The sequence below is a fragment of the Leptodactylus fuscus genome, chromosome 5 (assembly GCF_031893055.1).
Source record: "Leptodactylus fuscus isolate aLepFus1 chromosome 5, aLepFus1.hap2, whole genome shotgun sequence".
NCBI classification, from domain to species: domain Eukaryota; kingdom Metazoa; phylum Chordata; class Amphibia; order Anura; family Leptodactylidae; genus Leptodactylus; species Leptodactylus fuscus.
Window position 1 is genome coordinate 141,642,126 of NC_134269.1, and position 18,026 is coordinate 141,660,151.

General features: G+C 39.9%; 1 protein-coding gene across 4 annotated transcripts in view; it reads left to right on the top strand.

Moving 5' to 3' along the window:
• The first annotated feature begins 292 nt into the window (after positions 1–292).
• Positions 293–18,026, top strand: part of OSBPL8 (oxysterol binding protein like 8) — a 159,271-nt gene continuing 141,537 nt past the window's right edge. For 2 of the 4 annotated variants that reach the window (XM_075274333.1, XM_075274340.1), the window contains exons 1-2: positions 296–423; positions 15,112–15,179. The gene's annotated coding sequence lies outside the window, so the exon portion shown is untranslated. Of the gene's footprint in view, positions 424–15,111; positions 15,180–18,026 lie in introns of all 4 variants that reach the window. The other 2 variants (XM_075274336.1, XM_075274335.1) reach the window with 2 other exon arrangements.

Below are 18,026 nucleotides of genomic sequence, written 5' to 3' on the forward strand. Positions count from 1 at the left end.
CACTGTTATAGGACGTCTGCCATTAATTTCTTTTTCTGAGTGTAAGTGTTAGAGGATGTAGTCTTATATGTAAACGTAGACTAATACGTTTATGTGTAAAACATACAGTATAAAACCCTGCACTCGACATGCTTGATAAAGAGACAAAGAGTTGCGCAACAAGCAATAACGCCAACCACAATATGGCTGTTTATCGTTCAAAAAAATGACCACATTTGGCCGCTAGGAGGCAGCAAGAAGATGCAGTGGGCGTGGCATTGATGACACTATCACATCGCGCAGCAGAGTGGAGTGTTGCCTGTATTGGGGCTGGAAGCGGCTAGTACCCCTGCGTCCTGCAGAGCCGCCTGTGCTCGGTGTCATAGAAAATACGTTCGTTGCTTCTACCGGGAAGGCTGGCTGTCTCATCTACCGGACGGCAAGGTAAGGGAACGCTACTGATAGCGGAAGAGACACACAGAGCGGCAGTGTGTGGCCGGCTACTACACTGTGTGGCCGGCTACTACACTGTGTGGCCGGCTACTACACTGTGTGGCATCCTGTCAGTCAGATGCTTGGGATGGTGTCACATCGGCACATGCTGGAGGCGACTGTGTGTGTGTGTGTGTGTGTGTGTATGTATGTATGTATGTGTGTATATACACACACACACACACACACAGTGTATTCATTCATTGTTCCTTACAGTTGTGTACCTGTAGTAGAACACATTTCTCTTGTGGTCCAAGATAGAGGAATGAGCACTACACTATAGTGTGTTTGTATATATGTGTGTGTGTATATATATATATATATATATATATATATATATATGAGAAGTAGCCTAAATATGTATAAAGCATATCCTTATGTACATGTTACATTATGAGGAAGCTGCAGGATACATCACCTTTCATCCTGTCAGAGCAGCTATTTCAAGGGTAGCTGTTACTTCTTGCTTCTGCTTACCTATACGCCTGCCACTTCCATTGTGCACCTCAGCTTCTTCATTTTCTAGTTCCCATTAAGGATAGCAGTCATACCCCCTCTGTATTGTGGCTTTCCTGTACACCAGCCCCTTTCTTTGTACACCTCAGTTCTTCATCTTGTACTTACTTTTAAGGGTAGCTGTTACTAGTATTGCGGCTTTCCTGTACACTAGCTTCTTCATCATGTACTTGCTATTACTAGTTCCTTCTGTATTGTGGTTAGCTGTACACCAGTCCTTTCTATTGTACACCTCAGCTTCTTCTTGTAGTTATTTTTTGACAGTCGGTTTGTAGTGGTGATTTTTTTTTTTTTTTTTTTTACTGGAGATCAGACCATACTGAAGGGTTTGGTTTCCTGTATTCATGTCTTATAGATTCATACATGGTTATTTCTGGCTGGTGTTACAGCTCCCGTATCATCTAAAACCTTATCTCAGACTATGTAATGGTAAGCTATGAATGAGTCCATGTGCTATGCATTACCAGATGAACAAAAATGATGAACATGATGAAGATGAACATGGTCATGTGCATGGGGCCTTACATAGCATAGTATTAGAGCTGGAGATCAAGCTTTACATATCTGCACAGTGTTTACACTCAGGATTCTAGTAAAGTGAAGTACCATCCACTGCAAGAACTATAACAGAGGCAGTGTGAGACCCCACTAGATTACAGCTATAAGGAAGACCTGTATTTACAGTTTTTTATTATTTTGGGGTGCCTTGTTGTGAAGGATATTTTTAGTGTCTTATAAGTCTAACCAGATTACTTTGGATAGTATTTGTGACATGATGTCTGGCAGTGTCTCATCGATAGTGATGTCTCTACAACTACTACAGCCGGCCAGCTGAAACAAGCAAACCACCACTCTTAGAAAAAGTTTCACATTTCGATATTTTTCTCCTTGTTTAGTCAGAGTTTTATGGGACTCTTAGGGTCCATTCACACGGAGGAAAATGGTGAGGAATTTGGTGTGGAATTTCAGCACTGAAATTTTTTTTTCCCATTGTCTTCAATGGGTTCCTTTTAGCAGAAAAAGGAACCCATTGAAGTCAAAGGGAGGCTTTTTTTCAGCGCTGAAATTCCACACCAAATTCCTCACTATTTTCCTCTGTGTGAATGGACCCTTAGTTCTAGACTTTTAAACCTCTATAGCATACACTGTGACAGAACAGCCATAGTGGATATATAGGCTAGTATAACACTGCTAGCTCTGACTTTTATATCTTATATGTACAATGAGCAGCCACACTACTTGCTACCTGTTTCCATGCTGGAAACCATACTTTGCTTGGAGATGCTTGGGGCACAGCCATGACTACATGGTGATGCCTCTGTTCTGCTTTGATAGGCTTTTTTGGCTATGATTTCATTCCTTGCCTAGGAGAAAGCCGTAATATATGTTCCAGCAGCAGACTATGTTTTATGTGACCACTTATGAGGAGAGGTTTGCTCATAGTTAATCATTTTTGACATACACTAATGCATGAACTAGATGGTATTCTTCAACGTATGCATATTTACTTAAGTTTTTTAGTGTTCTGTGATGTTTGAAATTTTGGTCTAACAGTCTAAGCCTCTGCAAAAAAAAAAACAGTGTCCGTAGCATATGACATATATGATATCATATTACACCAAATATGATATATAATATATATATATATATATATATATATATATATATATATATATATATATCATATGCTTAAAGCCATGGGCACCTGTGTAACTAGTGGGGGTCCTACTACACCAATCCTCATTATGAGAGCTCCCCCATGCAGTTCTTGGCACAAAGGTAACAGGGTATGTGTGGTGCTATACACTGATATAAATATGAAGTAAAAAAACAAAAGATATTTCTTGGACGTGGATATGTATATTAGTTAAGTGGGGGATCATTCCCAGAAGTCAGGTTCTAGTGTTCATAATTTATTGCCTATTTCGTGCATTTCTACCCCGGCAGTATGATAAAGCTCTGCCCTGTTTTTTTTTTTGTTGACATGTGTCCTAACTCCTATGAATAACCTGGTTCTAGCCAAGCAAAAATCCAGCAGCCTGTGCAAAGTGTAAGCTCTGGAAACCTGAGGTGCAGCTGTGAGATGAACAGCTCCTATGTTTACACTTGGGACGCCTCCTCCCCGGGGTTCTTCCATCCATTAGCTCATGTTGCATGCATGGTGTCAGCTGTACAGATGCTTGCACGCTGCTCAGGCCTCTTCACTTTTTTCCCCCTATATATGCAGCGTATTCTTTCAGTTGCTTGGAACCTGAAATCGGTCCCCTATATTTAGTATAGGAGGAACATGGGAGAACGTTCCCAAAGGACAGCTCTGTGAATTCTTGATCTTATATCCTTTCAGGATGTGTTTCACCCTCTGGATATAAACAAGAACATTTCTACTTGCTGAGAGCAAGCAGATATAGCATATAAGGGTTATTTCCTTTAAACTACTGTTCAGTTTTGTTGTATGTGAGCCATGTCGAGCTGCCTGGGAGCAGGCTGTATGACTACATAGAGGATATTCTGTATAATAAACCATGTGAAAGCAGTCATGGAACCTCATTAAGGAAGGGGAGGTCTCAAAACAAGAAATTAAACCAGATAGGCTGTCCAGTAAAGGAAAACCATGGTGCCAAAAATTTTGGAGTTTTGGGGGTATGTGCAAAGCTCTAGATGTGAGAGCTCCTCCAGTCCAGCAAGATACTTTCCTAAGAAAGTGGGGGTTGGGTGTCCGGGGCCCAGTAAAGACGGATAAGAGCCTTGGCCGCAGAGATCAATGTAATCATTACTGTTTACAAGATCTAGGTGGGAAAGTAGGACAGATATTTAAAATGATACCTAGGGGGATCAGGGCCATGTCCAGTTCACAGATGTGTTTCAGAATATTTTGGATCTGCTCCCAGTAGGGTTTAATTTTCTCAAAGGTCCCTCCATAAAAGATACAAGATTGCAATCTCATGGCAGAGCCAACATTGGGGTGAAATATCTGGATAGTACGTATGAATGTTCGCAGGTGTTTTATACCAACGCACATTCCGTTTACAAGATGTCTCCTTAATACGTATACACCTAGAGGGGCTCATACAATGTCTGAATATAGAGGATATTTCAAATGACGATGGTGAAATCTGTAATTCTTCCTCTCAAGCTTGTATGTAGGATGGGAAATCCAATATCCGTTCACATATTAGGTTATGGTAGAAAGTTGACTGGATTCTTTGGGGGGATGTTTCTGAATAATTAGTGTTTCCAACGAGGAGGTAGTTCAAGGTGACATGGACCATTTCAGCACTCACATGTACAGTGCTCTGACAGATTGGTATGTCAGGAACTTGGTAGGGTGAAGAGTGGATTTGCTCTAAATTCTAAAAAAAGAAGGGAATGCTCCATCAATGAGTAGGGAATGATACGGTAAAAGGTGAATAATTTTTGGCAGTGGAGGGGTATTATCTGGGGATTGCGACTTGCAGAGAAGTAAGTCACCAACAGACATAAGAGGGGAGAGAATGAAGGAAGTGCGTCCACTGCCAAGAGTCCTAGACTACTGAGGTTAACAGATTGGTTTTTGGAATGGGACTGGTGGTTCTGTGCGGGAGCCATAAGGTGGATGTCAGAGGAAGTCCAATTGTGGACTACTCCATTGTTATGTGCCGTTTAGGGGAGTATCGGGTGAACCAGTCAAGAGCTTTGGAGAGCTGTAGTGCAAGATAATGTTTCAATATCCGGAAGGCCTATTGCCCCACCCTCCCAATTTCCAGGGTTTAGTTACTGTGCGGATCGCTACTCTAGGGTGGGAACTATGCCAAACATCTTATGAGAAGTGCATACATAAAGCATTGAAGAAGGAGGAGAGTAGAGAGATAGAGAAGAGTTTGGAACAAATACAAGATTTTCGGCAGTATCATCATCTTCAGAAGGTTAGAACTGCCTATCCACGAGATATATTGTATATAAACTAACCCCTTTAACATCTATAGGACAGGCCTAGGAAAGGTATGACATCAGCAATCTATTTTGGCTAATTCTTTTGGCTTTGTTCACAATTGTATTGTCTTGCTTCATAGGTAAAGAGCAACAAATATGGCAGACGTGCAGATCAGTGTTCATCTGTAGGTTAGACAATTTCAGTGTACGCAATGCAGAATGTGTAAATGTTTGTGTTTCATTTAGTAGAATTTATTAGTGCATAGGTTTTATTCATTGAAGAGGCTGGTGTTATGAATGATATGTTATGTAGCTGGGATTCTGACTGGACTATGTTTAAGGGATTGATAAACCTATTCTTGCTGAGGATAAGGAGGCTGCAAATCCTCCCATTATCCAGCGCACTATTGCTTTATGTGAATGGTAGTTTGTGAGGTAGCGGTAAGTAGTCTTATATGTGCAGGCCCTTGTGAGGTCAGTGGGAGTGATCAGCTTTATACTTGTCATGGTAGCATCGCTGAGTAATGATTCTTCAGAAGAGCACATGACGCCCAGATTACACATGGCACATCCTCTGGCTGACATTATCCTGTCTCCTGATTCTTTTTCCCAGAAGCTATTTTTCCTATTTGCTTACTCTGCTGCCTGTTAGCAATCTTTTATATATTATTTCCTCTCTAGTTTCTCATGGATATTTTTCTTGTGTATTACATGACATTTTACTAAGGAAAATAAAGAAAGGAATGTCTCTTAGGAAATCGCTTTACTGAACCTGGAGGTCATGTGTTGACTGTGCAAAAATACAGAGCAGTTTTGTTTGAAAGTAGATGCATCTTCCTGAGCAATTCTCCTCAAATAGAACATATAGGATACTCCGTTTGCTCCCGTCATGGTGAGCGTTCCTGGGCTAGATGTCCCTACAGCGCCCTTCTTTGTTATATGAAAGATCAGTTACTTGACAAATTTCCAAATGACCCCAGAGATCTCTTCCTTCAGACTTGGCCACACATTCTCCCCATGCTTTTCCTAGTATTTATTTATCCCAACCTTTTCTGTCCGTCTGCACATGCTCAGTAGGAAGGGTCTTTCAAGGAACGTTATTCCTAGTCTGGTTATAATGTGTGCCTTAAGTCTAAAGCTGCTTCAAGCAAAAATTAGAATTGTTACCTATAGCAACTAAATGGGCCATAGCTTTGATTTTGTAATCTGCGCTAGGTGAGCACTTGCGCTGCTTTTTCTTGATATTGGTAACTGGCTAAGTACAGAACCATTTTTATAGGTTGTATAAAACTGGAGGTATGGCCATCTCCCCTTTGGTAAATGCTACAGCTCTATATACTGACAAAATAAGTGTACAGATTTCCCTGGTAACAGCTCATATGGTTGCGAGGGAGATTTTTAGAGCCTGTTTTCTTTTAAAAGGAAGTTAGATGGGTTAATTAAGTATATTACAGAAATGTGTCTGAAAGGGTGCGTTTTCATAAATCAATCACTGCTAGCTTAGCTAACCAAATACGGGAAATACCAAATTTCCCACTCGTATGTAAAATCATGGTGGGAATTGTTTTGTTTTTTTATTTATTTTTTATATAGTTAATATCAATTGAAAAAGTCCCTACAGATTGACGTAGATTTTTACAGATTTTGCTCATACCCTTTCTCTTCCTTTTATTATAGAAAGACTGTTGCTTGTAGAAGAGAATGGAGCTCCCCTGTAGCATATTGGGATGTGTATCAAATACAAGGGTTATTAAAAAATTGTCTGTACTTGTAATAGTGAGGTTTGCGAGCACGCTAGTCATGCTATTCTCTTCCTCTGTGTTTTATGTGCCAGTGGTTCCCAAGTATAGAAACTTGGTGTGCGTCTTCCCAGCACCTAATTTGTTCCTTTGTATAAATGCATGTTTGCGCTAATGGTTTTGTTCCTTCTATTTTCAGACTTGTTTTTATGAACAATTACCCTTTCAAAGTAATCTTGGCTTTTCTGAGCACATTGGTGTAAAATACACAGGAAGCATTCAACGCCAAAGTTTGCTGCCATTTTCTTTTTTTTCTGTATTTTTTTTCCATCAAGTTTATCTAGTTAGTGTTCACTGACACTTCTACAATAATAAAAGTTCAGTAAATTAAATTTGCTAATAGCTTGTTAGGGATTTGTGAAGATTTCTAGATGTCAAACAGTTTAGCAGCTTTTTTGAAAATAATCTTTGTGTAAAAATGGTGACTGATTTCTGAATATCTTTTTATAGCATTTTCTTGCAGTTCTGAAATGATTCTAAATGCGTCAGAGAGCATTCTTTGGTTTCTGAAATTTCCTATTAATATGGATAATGTTTTTTTACTAGTACACAAAATGAACCGTGCATGGGGCCTAGGGTTCAATTGAACCCTGGTTAAGAACCACTGTCTTAGACCTTGTGCACACGATAGTGAAAAATGGACATGACAGACATTTTTGCAGCATCTGCTACATGTCCGTTTTGACAACACATTGAATTCAATGTGTCTATCCAAACATCTGATTTTTATCTATTTATTTTTTGACCGTCCATTTTTCTCTTCCCTCATCCCCTGCATCCCTGCACTATCTTTGTTTTCATGGACACATGAACCCAAGAGAAATCAATGGATCCGTTTTTTACTGATGTTTTATGTCTCTTTCAAAACAAATCAGGGGATTGGGTCAAATAAGCCCAATGGAATTAATATGTTGTTTTCATTGACAGTTAAAAATCGATGCAAAACTGGTGACACTCATCCAGCAGAAAGGGAAAAACGTAGCCGAGGCAAAACACCCATCAAAATAGAACATTAACATCCATTTCTAATGGACATTACATCTGGCCTCACTTTCGTGTGTAAGAGGCCTTATTCCGATATTATAACCATTCAAAAGCAGCCAGTCTTAGAACTCTGCATTGTGCTGTTCCTGTTATTCCTAGACATTTATAAATAGACAGCTGGTTGTTACCAGTCGAGAGTCTGTTCTTACAAATTCGGCCGCAAGCCAGTGCTGACCATTTAGGGGTACACATTGACAAGGGGAACAATAATGTCTAGCTGTCAATTAATTTAGGAATCTGTAATCAGAATAATTGGCTACAGCAGGAAAGAAGAAATGTTCCTGGATTGTTCTGTTATAAGGGAGTGCAAGGTTGACCCACCTTGCTCTTATTGGAAAACCCTCCTGATGATTTGATTGTTGCTCCTCTGTTTTAAAGATATCGCCTTACCAAGCCGCTTGGCACACCTGCGATCACCCTTTTTACCTTCTACTCATGCCCCGTGAGTGTCTGAGTTCATAGGATAATATGAAACGAGCTTTATAAATTTTATATATTTATTAACCCGAGTGAGTCTGTACTTGCCACTAACATATACAGAAATACAGTGGATGTCAAGCAAATACAGGTAAAAGCACAATACAATATAGAATATTAAATGGGATTAAAAGGATAATGCCAAACGAAGTTGTGATCTGGATTGCTGAGGCCTCACTCCTAGGCCTCTTTCCGCTTGCTTGTCAGTCAAAAAACGTGTGTCCTCTACATGCTGTCCAGGAAGAAGAGAGGCTTATTCTTCAGTAGCCAGCAACGGAGTGGATGCTGTTGATGTGCCCAGGCCTCTCCTCCTTCCTTATGGGATAACAAGTGTAACACTGGTCTGCAAATGGGCTATAAATGGAACTACAAAAGAGTTTGATTATGGGGCAGAAATAGCACATTCCTGATGCCAAAACGGTTAATATGACCAAGGAAGAATTCACTGAAGAAAAATACATGACTGGAAATGCATAACTGGGGCTCTCATCACACTCTGGTTACTAAATGAATGTCCCAAGTGGGAGGAAAAAAAATTAAGTGTACTACAGGGAAATAAATTGTAAATGGAAAAGGTTTAGCAGGTAATTGTCTGTTCCTATACCAAGGAAAAGATGGCCTTTTACCTCAGTTGTGGTAAATATGACTTTGTTTTTTTGTTTTTTTTTACTGATGTTTGAAACCTTCCTTTTAATGGCAGTTTACCAATCCCTAGTGCACCAACTTGCTACTTTGCATATCGGATAAAACATCTTTTTCTCACTGACTACTAATCGACCAGACTTAAAGGGGTTTTCCCCATCTCAGTGTTTTAGCAGCTTTGCCTGAAGTTTGTTCTTCTCACTTCCCGTATTTCTCTCCCCTCCCCCTCCTCCCTCTTGCTGAACGGACACACTATGCTTATGTAGATCAGATAATATGCAGATGCTTGTACAGAATGGACTCAGTGTTATCTGTGTGTTTACATATAGAGATAAAAGACTCAGCTTTATCAGCAAACTGCAATTAGCTGAACAATTGTCCTCATGGCAAGAGCAGTGAGTGAGCGTCACTTGTCCTACAGGTCGGGTGTTACAATATGTTGTGGTAGTCTAAGGGAGAGATAAGGGCATGGACTAATGGTTTTGTATTCCTCCTGGCAAGAAAAGAGCAGATTCGATAAACGTTTTTAAGTTGTAGATGGCAGAACGTGCAGCTTGAAGGACACTGATTTATAAAGTGGTTTTCTTTGTTCTTCTTGAGATTTACATTCAGTTCTTTAAGAAATTCACCTACATCTATATGTTACTACCCAGGCACATGTGAAATATTTACATTTTAAACAAGTCCTATTTCTTATCTTCCTTTCATTAAATGGTTCTCCAGGGTGTTTTATGGAGCTGTTTGATGTTTCAGTGACTAAGCAAATAATGTCGCCATAATACTTTTATTTTGTATGCATATAGCAGCTTAATGCAGTAAATTGCCCTACTTTAGCTATCTATTTCCCTATTGAAAAATCTGCTCATGTAATTAAAAATGACAATAGAAGCATTGCACATAGCTGCTGCAAACAATGGCGACATTAAACAGCATATAATGAAGAATAAATATTCTGCTCCCAAGAAAATGAATCTACCAAAGAACAACCTAAAATCTATGCAAAATAATTCTGCTGCAATACACAGTAGCCGAGGTTTGGATGTGTGGTATATTAGCAGCTTGAAATAACCTGGTTTCTTGAAGGAGTCTTATAAAATTTAGCTTCAATGTATTAAGGTAGGTTCACACTAGCATTGGTCTCTCCATCATGAGAGCCTGGGTGACAGAGAGCCCATCCTCTAAAAAAAAAAAAAAAAAAAAATGCTGTTACCTGCGGACACCTAGACTGTAAAGGAGTCTGTCGGGTTTCCACTGGTTTTATTCCGAAACGAGCATAGAAAAAAGTCCTCTGTGCAGGTCCTTTCACAGGTCCTTTCACTCTGACGATAGGTGGAAACTGCAGTGGAGTCTCCTATGGAGACTTCAACACAGATGTGAAGCCATTCTTAGTGATCCTGTGAAAAGATAGTGTTGCCCTAAGTCTAGACAGACATGTGTTATTTTAATAATTTAACATGGTTAGTCTTGATTTCTAATGTTGCGGAATTTTAACAGTAGCGGTTATGATTCCCTGACAGACAGTGAAATTACGAGCCCTTATAGAGAAAAATTGTAAGGAAACGTGTCATCTTTGCCGCTGTTGAGTTCATCTTTCAGTTTCTCGGAGCTGATTTGTTGCTGTATGCAGCACTGACACATATATCTTGTGTGTTGTTTTGTGGACTTCCAACTCAGACTTTGTTTCCATACCCCATTTCAGTTCCAACTTTCTAATTACTTTGTAAATGGCTTCTATAGAAAAATTAATAAACAGGATAAATGTATTAAAATGGTGAATTTCATCTTTATTTTAATTTGAATTACATGTTGTAGATGTTTCATCATATTGCTATTATAGATATTTCAAATTGGGACTTTTTTTTATTTTTTATTTATGAGTATGAAGTTGGAATTTCTACTAACACTGACGTAGGATAAGCTCACACAGCAAATTTTGTGGTGGGACCCCAATACAAAATCCACAAATTCTTCCTGCCAGCAGCAGAAAATGCGCCTCCCATTGATATGTGAAGGAGATGGGATTTTTGTAGCGGATTCTGCCATCTGAGCCTTCCCTTAGGCTCTGACTTGGTCTTGGTTTTTATACATAAGTCTTACTGCTTTTGCACTGTAGTGTGTAAATGATATACTGTTATAGGACACCACAGCCTTGTGGAAGAATATGGCATTTGCCAATTCGCACTTGTTAGTAAAGTGGTTGGAAAGGTTAATAAATAAATTGCACTGAGTGTACGCCACAAAAACACTTTTTTTTCTATTTCTTTTATTCATGCATTGAATTTAGCCCAATGTGTTTTATTTTAGAAGACTATTGGCCATTAAAGAGGACCTTTCATCACTTGGTGCACATGCGGTTTTTATACCGCTAAAAAGCCAACAGTACGCTGAATTCAGCGTACTATCGGCTTTCATGTTCTGTGCCCCAGGTAAAGAGCTATCGGTGCCGGTACTGTAGCTCTTCACCGTCAGAAGGGCGTTTCTGACAGTCAGTCACGGACGCCCTTTTTCACAGCAGCGTCTATTGCGCTGTACTGTGTGAGCGGGGAAGAACGCTCCCTCCCCTCCTGATAATGCAGGTGAGGACGAGCACTATCTGCATGAAGTTTGCATGTTCTCCCTGTGTGTTTACATGGGTTTCTTCCCTCATGATATACTGATTAGGTGATTGGCTTCCTGTGAAACATCTGACCCTTGTAGGTGTTGGGGATGAGCGCCTGTACAGCAACCACTAACTCCCCTACTCCTAAGTGCTCCCTGTGCTTTAAGTTACTTTGTGAGAAAAACTCATTACAAATGTTTGTCCACGTCAGTTATTCTGCTAGAAGTACGTTCCTTGTGGACACCGTGTTATTGTGGAAGATGAATCCAGTACAAAACCTGCATGTAACATATGCTGAGGCACAGTTGAGTCAGTAGGCGTGCTCTACCAGTCCTTTCCTGTGTTTGTGTTTTATCACATTTTAACTGTTTTATTTTTAACCAAAAACACACTTTGCCTGCTGCACACACACATTGTTATCTAAATATATGGATAGACGTAGACCTTTTTTTTGCCCACCTTGACTTGAAGCACGCAATCTGATGTGGAAGACCAACTCCATAGAAGCAGTACTGGGGATACTTTCTAGTGGGGATCATTCACTCCTTTAGGCTAAGGCCCCACATAGTGGGCAGCAGTTAAAGCACTTCAGGAAAAACTGTGGCGGGTACACATTGCGGTTTTTCCTGCAGCTCTTTTCACTGGGACTCTTCAGAGTTTTCCTCTGCAGACTTTCTGCTTCAATTATACCTATAGGGAAACCGCCGGCGTTTCCACAGGTATCATTGATATGCTGTCATTTTCCCAAAATGTGACTGTTTTGTAAATCCTAGTATTTCTACTGTGGATTTTTCTGCAATGTGTGGATGGGATTCACATGGATGCCACACGGGGCCCTGGCCTTAGGGCAGAAGGTGGAGAAAGGAGATGGGTTTGAGTCATCTCACTTTGCGGCTTCTTGTCCTTATCCAGCTAGCCAAGTCATTCATTGTTCTTTTTATTCTTCAGGTGTTTTTCTGAATTTGGATCATTGCACACACAGACCTGAACAATTTTAATCTGGTGTTGATCCAAATTTCACATTTCCCGTTTCACGCTCCCTCCTTCAGTGGCTCATGAGATTATGTGTGTAAACACTGACGCTTTGAGTCATTGTCCTGAGCATTATCTAAAAGAGCAGGATTATTATATGTGCTATCTGCTTTTCACAAGCCTTACAATAGACTTCCTGATATATATATATGTATTCCAGTTTCTGAAGGTTACCAATCTGCCTTCTGTACAATATGTTCTGCAGTTGGATCTGTATTTTACATACACCAGTCCTTGGTATGATACTATAAAGCCGCATGTTAATAGGATATGCAATTGTACTGATTCCCACTAGTTGAAAGGCATATATCCATTTATCATGTGATGTGAATTATTTCATATATTTGACCAACCTCCGGATTAGTTGTCATTTACAGTTGTGTAGTTTTGGTTAGAATGTTTACCTGAATTTGCAAGCCAAAACCAGAAGTAGAACACAAATGTAGAAAAACTATAATGAACAGGTTTTTTTTGTTTTGTTTGTTCTTTCTCCCCTCTCCTTTGCCTAAACTTGCTTTTGGCTGTGAAATACTGATGCAATATACTGACCCAAAAACATGTATTTGTGCAACTGCAGATGAAATGTGGTGTTACGCTAAATGAATGTCTGTTCATTTAGCGCATGCACAGTCACATTACTTTTGAGGTTGCACCAAGTATGTACTAACTATAGGGATATTTTGCAATACTATGTTGCGTATATGACTTAGCAATATCTTTATAGGTACATACATGGATATTTTAACTCTTCTCTTACCATTACTTACTTACCATTACTGTATACATTATATTGGTTTGGTTAAAGGGGCTCTATCATTGGGAAAGGTCATTTTTAACTAATCACATCCTTACATAGCCTTTAGAAATGCTATTCCACACCTACCTTTAGTATGTAGATTGCCTCAGTGGTTTCTGAATAAGTCCGTTTTTATTCATATGCTAATTAGCTTCCAGCCAGCACAGGAAGTTCCCAGCAGCACTCTTCTCTTCTATTATCTCCTATGTGTGTGTGCAAAAAGGAAGTTGTCATCATCATCAGCAACCTGTGCTGTATACTCCCATAGGAAACAATAGCAACGGGGGTGCACGATGCATTGTGCACTAGTCCAATTAGCATGTGAATAAAAACTTATTCAAAAACCACTGAGGCAATATATATACTGAGGCATATATTTATTATATTATATTTATATTACCGTATTTTTCGGACTATAAGACGCACTTTTTTTCCTCCCAATATGGGAGGAAAATGTGTGTGCGTCTTATAGTCCGAATGCAGCGTGTGCAGCGTCTGTGTCCTGTCTATGAGAATCAAAAGGAGAGCAGCACGGTGCCTGCCTGCTCTGCCCCTCCTTCCCTGTCTGTGTCGCGTCTTTGCAGGAGCGAGATATGAGAGGCAGGGAAGTAAGGGCGGGCCAGACAGGTGAAGGAAGCGTGGTTTCAAGCTTGCCGAGAAAACCACGCCTCCTTCTCCCGTCTGGCCCGCCCCTCCTTCACTGCCTCTCAGATCTGGCTCTGGCAATGAAGCCACACAGACAGGGAAGGAGGGGCGGGCCAAACGGGAGGAGGAGGCGTGGTTTTCTCGGCAAGCTTGAAACCACGCCTCCTTCACCCGTCTGGCCCGCCCCTACTTCCCTGTCTGTGTGGCTTCATTGCCGGAGCAAGATGTGAGAGGCAGTGAAGGAGGGACGAGCCAGACAGGTGAAAGAGGCATGTTTTCAAGTTTGCTTAGAAAACCACACCTCCTTCACCCGTCTGGCCCGCCCCTTTTTCTCTTCTTGCATAGCTTCACTGCAGGGTGTCTCTTTCCATCCATGGATGAGATAGATTAGATATAGATAGATAGATAGATAGATAGACAGAAAGACAGACAGACACAGATAGACGGATAGATAGATAGATAGATAGATAGATAGAGATATATGTTCAAATCACCTCCATATCCCTAGAATACATATAAAACAAAAACATTACTGTGAAACACATACACATTTGGTATCCCTGTGTCCGAAAGCCCCCGGTTCTATTTACATTGGTGAAATATTATATTATTAGGTTATTAAATATTTCACCAATTTTTTTTCCTTAAAATTTTTTTTTTCCCTATTTTCCTCCTCTAAAACCTTAGTGCGTCTTATGGTCCGGTGCGTCTTATAGTCCGAAAAATACGGTATAATATATATATATATATATATATATATATATATATATATATATATATATATATATATATATTTTAGTATATCAACTAAACATTGAGGCATATATTTATGATTTCTTAGCTACTTTATCACTCAGTGTTAATATATTTTCCATCTAGATTTTCTAGATTAGCACTATAAACATGTACAATTTCTGCTGGTGAAAGTGATATGGTTTCAATGAGAAGATGGTTTATCCTCACTCAGATAGTGGCAAAGATTTCTAAATGGAAGTTTGCCAATATCCGTGCAAAACCGTTGAGCTGAAGCAGTGGCGCCTCAGAGGAAATTGCTAATGCACCATCTGAAATGGAAAATAATACAATAGATAGTATGATTCATTTCACTGAACAAAGGAAATCAAGATTTGTGGCTATGTGGACATTATCAGTAATATTTTATTTTTTAATCTTGTTTTCAGGGTGCAGAGATGTGTGACTCATGATGTGCTGAGGGATCTCCATCTTTTCTGTTTGCCTATTTTATCAGGTATGGTAAATGTTATCAGGTTTAGAAAAATGATCAGGATGATATATATATATATATATGTATGTGTGTGTGTGTGTGTATTTTTTCCTTTCAGGTAAACTATTCTTTACGTTTGAGAATTTTACAGCTTCCCTTTTAATTCAATACTGAATGCTATTCCAAAAGTCCTGGAAAAGTTACAGCAGACTTAGGGCTCGTTCACATCTGCGCCCCGGTCTCCGTTCTGCAGGTTTCCGTTTCCTGCACAAAACAGAGGCAGGAGACATAAACTTGCCGACATCTTTCAAACCCATTCATTTGAATGGGTTTGAAAAGTGTCCGGCCATGAGCGCCGGTGAGCGTTTTATGCTCTCCGTGGCGAAACCGTTTTTTTTTAACCGGACACAGAGTCGGACATGCAGTACTCTGTGTCCGGTTTAAAAAAAACTGTTTTGTCGCAGAGAGCTCAAAATGCTCACCAGCGCTCACGACCGGACTCGGCATGACAGGATTCTGTCTTCTGCTGTCAGAAGACGGAAACCTAATACGGAGTGCTGAAACACTGGTGTGAACCCAGCGTTAGATGTAGATGTAGGGCACAGATTGTTTTAGCCCTGCACTTTCATTATTGTTGTTTGAACGGCAAAAAGTGCAAACCTATATTGCAACTGGTTAATTTGCTTTAATGAGTTAAAAGCATTTAATGTTGGACCTAGCTTTGTCATGTGTTTGCTAGAGTTGAGTGATCGGGATCAGAAATGTTCGGATTCCGATCGGCGATCGAGTAAATTTCACGATCGTGATCGGAATGCTGATCCCAATCTTTTCCGAGATGTAGCAGAGCTGAGTATACAGTAAAGCAGGGATGAAGCAGAAGAGTAGATGGACAAGTCAATGTACAGTTATGGAGATGTAGCAGAGTCCAGTATATGGCACAGCAGGGAGGAAACAGAAGAGTAGATAGTATCTATCTACTCACGAACTTCGCTCAACTTACCTGCACAGATCCACTGCCGCTCACCGTTCTTTTTGCTCCTTTTCGCTGTCATTCACAGGCCTTCAGAGCGCCCCCTCCTCCCTAGACTAGTGTTAGAGATGCTGGGAGAGGGCGGGGCTTGTGGCTTAGGAGAGTGTGGGCGGGTACTGGGAAGGGAGACGTGAGTGATCCTAAACCACAAAAAGCCTCGCCTACTCCCATCATCTCTAACACTAGCCTAGGGAGGTGATGGCGCGCATGGCGCTCTGAAAGCATGTCAATGAGAGAGGACCGGACCGAGAAGAACTGGGAGCGGCAGCGGATCTGTGCAGGTAAGCAGACACCAGGGGGGCTAAGTAGCGGGGAGATTTTTATTTAATCACCACACAGTGAAACAATTTTTGAACTCCATGCTGTGTAGTGAATAGGATTGTTTTTAAAATCTGATTTTCGATTATTAAAAAAATCCCATTGACTTGCATTAGGATTGGGATCGGGTTCGAATGGAAAATGATCGGAAATCGGATTTTAAAAACGATCCTGAAATTTCAAGATCTGTTCAACCCTAGTGTTTGCTTCTTATATAGAACTATGTTTGATTATAAATAATCACAAAATTCTCCTGTTAAGTTTTTTTTAACTATAAAAAAACAAACAAACACAAAGAGCCCAAAACAATAAAAAGCAATAAATTGTCTAATTCCTTCTGGTTTGTTTTGTTTTTTATTTATTTTATTTTTAGTATAAAAATAACAAAGGAAGAGAAAAATAAACAGCCAAAGAGTACAATATACATTCCTCAAATGGGGAAACACGTTTTGTCCTTGGTATAAAAGAGAGAGACAAGAAAAAGAATAAACATGAAACCTATATCCAGTTGTAGGGCAAATAATCACGTCAGGGTTTTCTCTCCAACACCTCCATCTCGATTTAGTTAGGTATATTGAATTAAGTTATAAACTCAGGCTTCTGGGGAATATAGTTCTATTTCCAGTGCGCCATGATGGCACTTCTGGCCACATCTAAGATTCTAGTTTACAGCTGTTTAATCTGGGTGGTAACACTATATATAACTGTATTCTCCCTGACACAGAAAAATATATACAGACTGAAAGCATATCCAAACTGAGTTTTCCTCATCCTGATAAAAAAAATCCATTACGGTATATGTTTGAATGACATTTCTAGCCTATGAACTGTATACCCTCCCCAATAGAAAGTCCATTCCAGAGCTAAATTGATATGTCAGCCTAGTCTTATGCCACACTTTTGCTGCTCTTAAATGTTTTTTCCATGAGTCAAAAGTAGGGCCATGGGTGGTGGTAATGCCATAAAATAATTAATGAACTGTACCAGTGCACTGTGATTGACTGCAACTGTTATTATTGCTGAGCATAAGAAATAAAGACCAGCGGGGAGCACTGGAATGGCAGGGACTTATCAAGTGAGTGATAGGTTATTTATTCTATGGCCTAGGAGTCACACACCGTATGGTCACGCAGAGAAAGCTTTGTTATTCAGCAGCCTATAGTAAGCCTGCTCAGTGGCTCATTGGGTAGCTTGCCATATGAAGCAGCTACTGGCAGTTTTAATCTGCAGTTAGCCAATAAGATTTTTAAATGTGGCTAGACTTTCAGACAACTTTTTGATTTTCTGGCAATATTTGTGTCAATAAATTTTGTATTATGCTTTATTAACTACTTTTGGCTCCTTTCTGTGAAATGCTGCATTTCTTTATTCTTTCTTTTGCTTCTCCCTAGACAGTGGTGCCTTACAGTGTACGGGATTGCATGTATAAAGAAGGGAAAATGTGGAGGGTAATTTCCTACAGTTATATTTCGGGATCTTAAAAACTTGCTTCTGGTGTTGTATGAAAGATTCTCTGTATTATT